Consider the following 10057-nt stretch of genomic DNA (forward strand, 5'->3'; position numbering starts at 1 on the left):
AAATACTTAATAAAATTTACAACATAATTAGTACAAGAATCTACAGTAACATTAAAAAAACAAGAGAAATACTACAAAAATACTATTATGGAAATACTTAAAAATGATTCAACAGAAATACTAGAAAAAAAAACATACAGTAACACCATAATACAAAAATACTACAGTAGAAATATTATGACAGAAATACTACAAGAATTTAGTCATATTAAAAATTCTAAAGAAATACTACAAAAATACTACTATGGAAAAAATATACGACAAAAATACTCCAGAAATTTTACAACATAATTAGTACAAGAATCTACAGAAACATTAAAACAACTACAGAAATACCACAAAAATCTAGAGTCATATAAAAACACTAAAGAAATACTACAAAAATACTACTAAAGTAATACTATAAGACACAAATACTACACCAGAAATTTTACAACATGATTAGTACAAGAATCTACAGAAACATTAAAAAAAACTAGAGAAATACTACAAAAATACTATTATAGAAATACTTAAAAATAAATTAACAGAAATACCACCACAGTAACACCATAATACAAAAATACTACAACAGTAATATTATGACAGAAATACTACAAAAAAAACTGTAAGACAAAAATACTACTACAGATATATTAAAACACAAATACTACAAAAATCTACATTAACTTTAAAAAAAACTAAAGAAATACTACAAAAATACTATTATGGAAATACTTAAAATAATTCAACAGAAATACTACAAAAATACCACAACAGTAACACCATAATAGAAAAATACAAAAACAGATATATTCGATGGAAATGCTACAAAAATACTACCGTAGTAAGACTATAAGACAAAAATACTACGACAGGAATATCAAAACATAAATACTACAATAATCTACAGTAATATTTAAAAAAACGAAATACTATAACGGAAATACCTACAAATAATTTAACAGAAACGCTTCAAAATACAACCAGAGTAATATCATTATACAAATACACTACAACAGATTTGTTTCGACAGAAATACTACAAAAATACTACTATAGTAATAATACAAGACAAAAGTACTATGATAGAAATATCAAAACAAAAGTACTACAAGAATCTACAGTCATATTAGAAACACAACAAAAATACTACTAGAGTGATACTGCAAGACAAAAATACTACAACAGAAATACTACAAAAATCTAGTCATATCCAAATCTCTAAAGAAATACTTCAAAAATACTACTAGAGTAAAACTATAAATACTACAACAGAAATATTACACAAGAATCTGCAGTAACAGGAAAAAGAGTAAAGTAATACTTATATGGAAATACCTAAAAACAATTTAACAGAAATACTACAAAAATGCCGCCAGAGTAATACCATAAAACAAAAATACTAACACGGATTTATTTCGACAGAAATACTACAAAAATACTACTATAGTAATAATACAAGACAAAAATACTACTACAGAAACATCTAAACAAAAGTACTACAAGAATCTACAGTAACATTAAAAAACTAAAGAAATACTACAAAAAGCTACAGTCATATTAGAAACACTAAAGAAACACTACAAAAATACTACTAGAGTAATACTACAAGACAAAAATACTACAACAGAAATACTACAAAAATCTAGTCATATCCAAATCTCTAAAGGAATACTTCAAAAATACTACTAGAGTAATACTATAAATACTACAACAGAAATATTACACAAGAATCTGCAGTAACAGGAAAAAAAGTAAAGTAATACTAATATGGAAATACCTAAAAACAATTTAACAGAAATACTACAAAAATGCCACCAGAGTAATACCATAAAACAAAAATACTAACACGGATTTATTTCGACAGAAATACTACAAAAATACTACTATAGTAATAATACAAGCCAAAAATACTACTACAGAAACATCTAAACAAAAGTACTACAAGAATCTACAGTAACATTAAAAAACTAAAGAAATACTACAAAAAGCTACAGTCATATTAGAAACACTAAAGAAACACTACAAAAATACTACTAGAGTAATACTACAAGACAAAAAATACTACAACAGAAATACTATAAAAATCTAGTCATATCAAAATCTTTAAAGAAATACTTAGAAAATTCTACTAGAGTAATACTATAAATACTACAACAAAAATATTACACAAGAATTTACAGTAACATGAAAAAAAGTAAAGAAATACTATTATGGAAATACCTAAAAACAATTTAACAGAGATACTACAAAAATGCCACCTGAGTAATACCATTATACAAAAATACTAACACGGATTTATTTCGACAGAAATACTACAAAAATACTACTATAGTAATAAAATAAGACAAAAATACTACGATAGAAATATCAAAACAAAAGTACTACAAGAATCTACAGTAACATTAAAAAAACTAAGGAAATACTACAGTAGTATACTAGTGTAATACTATAAGACAAATACTCCAACAGAAATATTACGACAGAAATACTACAAAAATCTAGTCAGATTAAAAACTCTACAAATATACTACTAGAGTAATACTATACGACAAAAATACTACTACAGAAATCTCACAACATAATTAGTTCAAGAATCTACAGATACATCAAAAAAATTAAGAAATACTACAAAAATATTATTATGGAAATACTTAAAACAATTCAACAGAAAAACTACAAAAATACCACCACAGTAATACCACAATACAAAAATACTATTATGGAAATACTTAAAATAATTCAACAGAAATACTACGAAAATACCACCAGAGTAATACCATAATACAGAAATACTAACACGGATTTTTTTCAAAAGAAATACTACAAAAATATTACTATAGTAATAAAACAAGACAAAAATACTACGACAGAAATATCAAAACAAAAGTACTACAAGAATCTACAGTGACATTAAAAAAAACTAAAGAAATACTACAAAATACTACTATAGTAATAATACAAGACAAAAATACTGCGACAGAAATATCAAAACAAAAGTACTACAAGAATCTACAGTAACATTAAAAAAACTAAAGAAATACTACAAAAATCTACAGTCGTATTAGAAACACTAGAGAAACACTACAAAAATACTACTAGAGTAATACTACAAGGCAAAAAATACTACAGTAACAGTACAGTGGTCGAGCGGATCTAAAAATGCACGTCAATTATGTGTTACTCTGCTGCCATCTTCTGGCTAAAGTCATGATTGCAGCCTTAAATTTTCTCCAAGATGAAGCTCACCTGGAAGAAGTTGACATCACTTTTGGCCATCTTGCTACTACCCCCGAAAAGTTTCCCCTTTTTTCTTTGATCTTGCTTTAGATTTTAGACAACTTTATTTCAGAAATGATACTTCGTAAAATGGAACGCTGAAGCAATAGTTTGAATTTTGGGGCGGTGGGAGTGAAAGGGAACACACAAGAGACACTAAGAAAACCACGTGGGACTTTTTTTTCTGTTGTCTCCGCCTCTAGTCAAATTTTTGGGAAGTTTATTACGATTATATTGTATATCCTAGCTTAAAATGGCCTTCACCACTTTAAGCAGTACGCCACCGCCCCTTAGCGGTGGACTACGGAACTGCAAGTTTGAAGCATATACATTATGACGTACAAATATTATGACATATATTTATATATACCCCCAAAATAAGTACTACTACTAAAAAGATGTTTTTGGGTGCCAACCTTGCCTTGAGCGTACCTTTGTTCGTCTATAACCAAAACGCTACTACAGAAGTACTGCAAAGTACTACAAAAGTACTGTAAAACTAAACATTTAATTTTGTGCTCAAAATAACAGGCCTAATATCTTAATTTCATTTAAAAAAAAATACTATAAAAATTGTATACTACCACTACTACTACTACTACTACTACAACAGGAAGATTATATTAAAAAAATACTACTAAAGAAATATATTAAAAAAAAAAAACTAAAGAAATACCACAAAAGTACTATGATGAAAAAACTTCTAAATTATTTAGAAATACAATCATGAAAATACTTCAAAAATACTTCAAGGGGCATACTACAAAAAACTACTTGAGTAGTACTATAAAACAAAAATACAACAAAATTATAGCAGAAATACTACAAAATACAATAGAAATGTTACAAAAATACAACTACACTAATACTACAAAATCTACACATACTACAGCAAATATATTATGGATATACTACAAAAATACTAATACAGAAAAATTACAAAAATACTTAAGAAATACTATGAAAGTACTATTATGAAAATACTTCAAAATTATATGGAAATACTACCATGGAAATACTTCCACAGAAATACTATAAAAAACTACTAGAGGAGTAATACAGTACAAAAATTCTACTATATAAATATTATGACATAAATATTACAAAATACAACAGACATATTACAAGAAATATTACAAAAATACTACACAAATGTATTATGGCAATACTACGAAAATACTAAAAAAATACAATAATACTAAAATACTATGACAAAAATACTACAATAATACAAAAATACCATGACAGAAATACTACAAAAATACTAAAGAAACACTATACGAGTACGTCTATAAAAATACTTCAAAATCATATGGAAATACTTCAAAATTACTTCTACAGAAATACTACAAAAAAACTACTAGAGGAGTACTACAGTAAAAAAATACTACTATATAAATATTATGACGCAAATACTACAAAAATACAACAGACATATTATGAGAAATATGACAAAAATACTACACAAATGTATTATGGAGATACTACAAAAATACTACAGTAATACAATAATAATATTACAGAAATATTACAAACATACTAAAGAAACACTATACAAGTACGACTATGAACATACTTCAAAATCATATGGAAATACTTCAAAAATACTTCTACAGAAATATTAAAAAAACTACTAGAGGAGCACTACAGTACAAAAATACTACTATATAAATATTATGACATAAATACCACCAAAATACAACATATTACGAGAAATATTACAAAAATACTACAAAAATTGCACTATGGAAATAATTAAAAAATACTACAGTAATACTATAAAAATATCACAGAAATCTGACTCCAGAAACACTACAAAAACACTTTAAAGCAATATAATATAGAAGTTCCCTGTTTAAAGCACTAAATCTGATATTTAGTTTTGTAGTATTACCTCCTAGTGGTTCAAAAAATGTCAGTAAAAAACAACATTGATTTAAAAAATAATCAGAAATATTTGTTTTTGATAAATATTTTTAGGTGGAGAAACTGGTATTTCTTTTACAAAGTGGAATCCCTACCTAGTAGTCGCCACCATGTTTGTCTGGCATCTTGCTGCTATACATCGACGCGGCGGGTTTCACGTCCTCCCCCGGCCGACACTTCCCCTTGGACTCCCTGGGACAGTCTAGGCGTCCCGCGCCCCCACTGCAAGTCGCTAAAGAGGACACGTAAGTCAAATTAGCCTATTAGCGTGCTAGCTTATTAGCGTGTTAGCGTATTAGCGTGCTAGCAGTGACGTCATCTAATTAATGGCGTCCCGTTGATTGAATTGGCCCTTAGAATTCACGCTACTACTTTTACGTAGTACTTTGTAGTATTACTCTAAAAGTATTTATATAGCATTTCTACGCCAGTATTTCTGTTTTCACAATGGTAGTTTCATAGTGGTACTATAGATTTTATGGTATACAGGTATCTGCAATTTTTTTGTACGATTTCTGTCGTATTTGTTTAAGTATTTCAGTAGGCTTTTTGTAGTATTTCTGCAGTATTTTGTAGTATATATATATATGCAGGATTTTTTGGTATTTCTGTAGTTTGTAGTATTTCTGCAGTATTTTGGGGGGGATTTTGTAGTATATCTGCAGTATATCTGTTGTATTTTTTAGTACACCTGCAGTATTGTAGTATTTATGTGGTAGCTTTTGTAGTATTTCTTGAATATGTTTTGTAGTATTTCTCTAGAATTTCTGCAGCATTTTGTGGTATATATATATATATATATATATATATATATTTGCAGGATTTTGTCGTATTTCTGTAGTTGGTAGTATTTCTGCTGTATTTTTGTAGGACTTTTGAAGTATATTTGCAGTATATCTGTAGTATTTTTTAATACAGCTGCAGTATTGTAGTATTTATGTAGTAGTTTTTGTAGTATTTCTGTAGTATGTTTTTGTAGTATTTCTGTAGAATTTTTTGGTTGTATTTCCGCAGTATTTTTTGGTAGTATGTTTGCAGTATTTCTGTAGCATTTTCATAATGGTAGTTTCATAGTAGTACTATAGATTTTATGGTATATCTGCACTTTTTTGTAAGATTTCTGTCGTACTTTTTAAAAAATATTTCAGTAGTCTTTTTGTAGTATTTCAGCAGTATTTATTTGCATATATATGCAGGATTTTGTCGTATTTCTGCAGTATTTTTGCAGGAATTTTGTAGTATATCTGCAGTATATCAGTAAGGTGTGAGGAGAGAGAGTGGGAAAGGTGAGATGGCACAACATTCATTTGGACAGGTAACTTAAAATTAGTTTACCTGGTTATATCAGTATCAGAAATTATTTTCCCCCCATTTTATTAACACTCCACTTATTGAAACATGAATATTTTGTTTGTTTGTTTGTTTGTACATGATTCAATTGTTTGTTTGTTTGTACATGATTCAAATTGAATCTTTTCTTCCGGCGCCGTCACGAATGGCAGCCACTCCAGCAGCTCCCGTGTTATTTTCGATTGTTCTCGATTGTTCTCAGCTCAGGGATGCTGCTGGAAATGGGAATTTCCCTACGGGGATGAACAAAGTATCTATCTATCTATCTATCTATACTGTGCTCATTTGGCAGCTGCAATGAAGTCTGGATTAGACAATACTGTGCCATCTAGTGGTGAAATATGACACAACCTTTAATCACGAGTGTTTGAAAACCAGTAGGAGGTAACGTATTTAAAAAGAAATATGTCACGTAGATGTCTGTATGTAGATTTGTTCATAAATGAAAAAGAAAATGCCCATCCATGTCTTAAAGGGACAGTGTGTATTTGCTTGGCCATTACCTGTCGCTGTTGTCATGAACCAGAACAGGATCGGGACCCAAACGCGTAACGTTTCTCACACAAGCCTTTTATTTTACGGGAATTGGGGAGTCATGCACGTTAGGCCGTAGTCTGCCGTGAAATGATAGGAAGCCAGAGGCCGACGAGATCGATACCAATTGCCCAAGTGGATGTCGCACAGATGGGGGTCGATACCGGACAGGACGGGACAGACAGGTTTGATAATGAAACAGGATATCGAAATAAACAGGACTAACTAGAAGGAAACGAAAACTGGAGAAAATAATAAACAAGATAAAAATACACGGGAACGAAACTGGAAACCGATATTAAGCAGGACAAAAATAAACAGGAACAATACCGGACAGGAATTACCAACAGGAAATAGGACCAAGTCAAAACCCACGTCTTGCGGGGCAGAGGTTCGTTGACAGACTGACAAAAGGTGAGTGAGAGCACTGAGCTTAAATAGAAGGAAAGCCAATCGGTCAACAAGCCGCAACTGGCGCCACACGGGTGGGGCCAATTGGGCGCCATGGCAACCGTGACGAAAGGCCTCTTCATTTTTTTTAAATAGGAGAACTTGCACACTCGGTGGTTGACTAAATACTTACAGTATTTAACCCGCTGTAGTGATCAATGGCTTTAAAAACAAGATCATTTTTTCTCAAAGTCTTTTTTTTTTAAATGAGTCAATTTTTAGTTGTAAAAAAACTCAATGTCCTTGGCAGATGTTTTAGTGCAGTGGTTCCCAAGGTGGGGTCCACGGATCCCCATGTAGCAAATACGGCTGGTTCGCTTCTTTGAGGATTTTGAATTGAATGGATTTTGTCTGTCATTGATATCATTGTATTGTGCATTGTGTTCTGTTAGACAGCAGAGACAGATTAGGGAGGGGGCTCTGTGTTGGTTATGTGTGACTGTCTGTGTGCGCGACTGTGATAGGCTGGTGGATGCTGTCAGTCAAACAGCATGTGAGCGCTGCCTCTGTAAACAAACTGGGAAGCATATCCACCGCTAGCGTTCAGCGGCTACTCACATTGAAAAGAAATTCAACACTAAGAAAAGTCCCAAATGGTGCTCACCAGCAGGTGCTCCGTGGATTATTATCGGGTTCCAGAAGTGACTGGGGCTGCGTCGGTGCGAAGGCAAGAGCGGTGCTGCTGGTCTGGCCTACTTCTAGCACAGGGGTGTCAAACTCATTTGAACTCGGGGGCCACACGATAGAACAAACATTCTGTCGGGGGCTGGACTAGTAGATTAAAGAGAAAGAAAAAGAGAGATCAAGAAATAAGAGAAAGAGGGTGGGAAAAGAAGAGAGGGCGGGACAAAGCAAGAAAGGGAGGGAGCAAGAGAAACAAAAGATAAAAAGTCGTGAGAGAGGGGGAAAAGAAAAGGAGCGGAAGAAAGAAATCCAAAGAGAAAAGAAAGAGATCAAAGCCAGGAGAGAAAGCTTACCACGTGTTGTGAGTCATCATTTGATTCATATTCATATCAAAAATACTTCTACAGAAATACAAACAACTACTAGAGGAGTGCTACAGTACACAAATACGACTATATAACCATTGTGATATAAATACTACAAAACAGAAATATTGCAAAAATACTACATATACTACACAAATGTATTATGGAGATACTACAAAAATACTACAGTAATACAAAAATACTATAACAGAAATATTACAAAAATAGTAAAGAAACACGATACAAGTACTGCTATGACAATAGTTCAGAATTGTAAGGAAATACTTCGAAAATACTAAATTATATGAAAGTACTACAATGAAAATACTTCAAAATTATATGGAAATACTTCTACTGAAATACAATAAAATATTACTAGAGGAGCACTACAGTACAAAAATACTACTGTATGAATATTATGACTTAAATACTACAAAAATACAACAGAAATATTACGAGAAATATTACAGAAATACTACATATACTACACAAATGTATTATGGAGATACTACAAAAATACTACAGTAATACAAAAATACTATTACAGAAATATTACAAAAATAGTAAAGAAACACGATACAAGTACTACTATGAAAATACTTCTGAATTAAAAAAAAACTCAAAAACACTTCTACAGAAATACTACAAAAAACTACTAGAGGAGTACTCCAGTCCACAAATACTATTATTCAAATATTATGACATAAATACTACAAAAATACAACAGAAATACTACAAAAAAACTACACATACTACAGAAAAATTATGATGGATATACTACAAAAATACTACAGTAATACAATCATACTATCACAGAAAAATTACAAAAATAGTAAGCCAGGAGAGAAAGCTTACCACGTGTTGTGAGTCATCATTTGATTCATATTTAGTTTATTTTGTCTTTTATTAGCATATTTGGTATTGGAGTCATCCAAAAGTCATTGAAAGTAATCCAGTTAAAGTAACCCTACCCAACCCTGCATTTTATGTTAGTTTTGCCAGAGATCAAAGAGATCAAAGCCAGGAGAGAAAGCTTACCACGTGTTGTGAGTCATCATTTGATTCATATTTAGTTTATTTTGTCTTTTATTAGCATATTTGGTATTGGAGTCATCCAAAAGTCATTGAAAGTAATCCAGTTAAAGTAACCCTACCCAACCCTGCATTTTATGTTAGTTTTGCCAGAGATCAGAGATCAAAGCCAGGAGAGAAAGCTTACCATGTGTTGTGAATCATCATTTTATTCATATTTAGTTGATTTTGTCTTTTATTAGCATATTTGGTATTGGAGTCATCCAAAAGTCATTGAAAGTAATCCAGTTCAAGTAACCCTACCCAACCCTGATCATTTGTAGATCTATGGTTGTTATTTTATCACAGTGATATACTCTCAGTCGGTAATTCGCCGGTGGATCCGGTCCCCATGAAGTGCGAAAAACCCGGGGATCTCAAAATACATATCAAAGTAGTATCGCTTGTCGCTTCTCAGAATAAAAAAAACGTAGCTCGATGCCTAAAAAAGGTTGCCGGAATCAATAAAAATGTGTG

This window comes from Urocampus carinirostris, chromosome 3 (assembly GCF_059441175.1).
Source record: "Urocampus carinirostris isolate Australia breed hairy pipefish chromosome 3, RoL_Ucar_1.0, whole genome shotgun sequence".
In the NCBI taxonomy this organism is placed as follows: Eukaryota; Metazoa; Chordata; class Actinopteri; order Syngnathiformes; family Syngnathidae; genus Urocampus; species Urocampus carinirostris.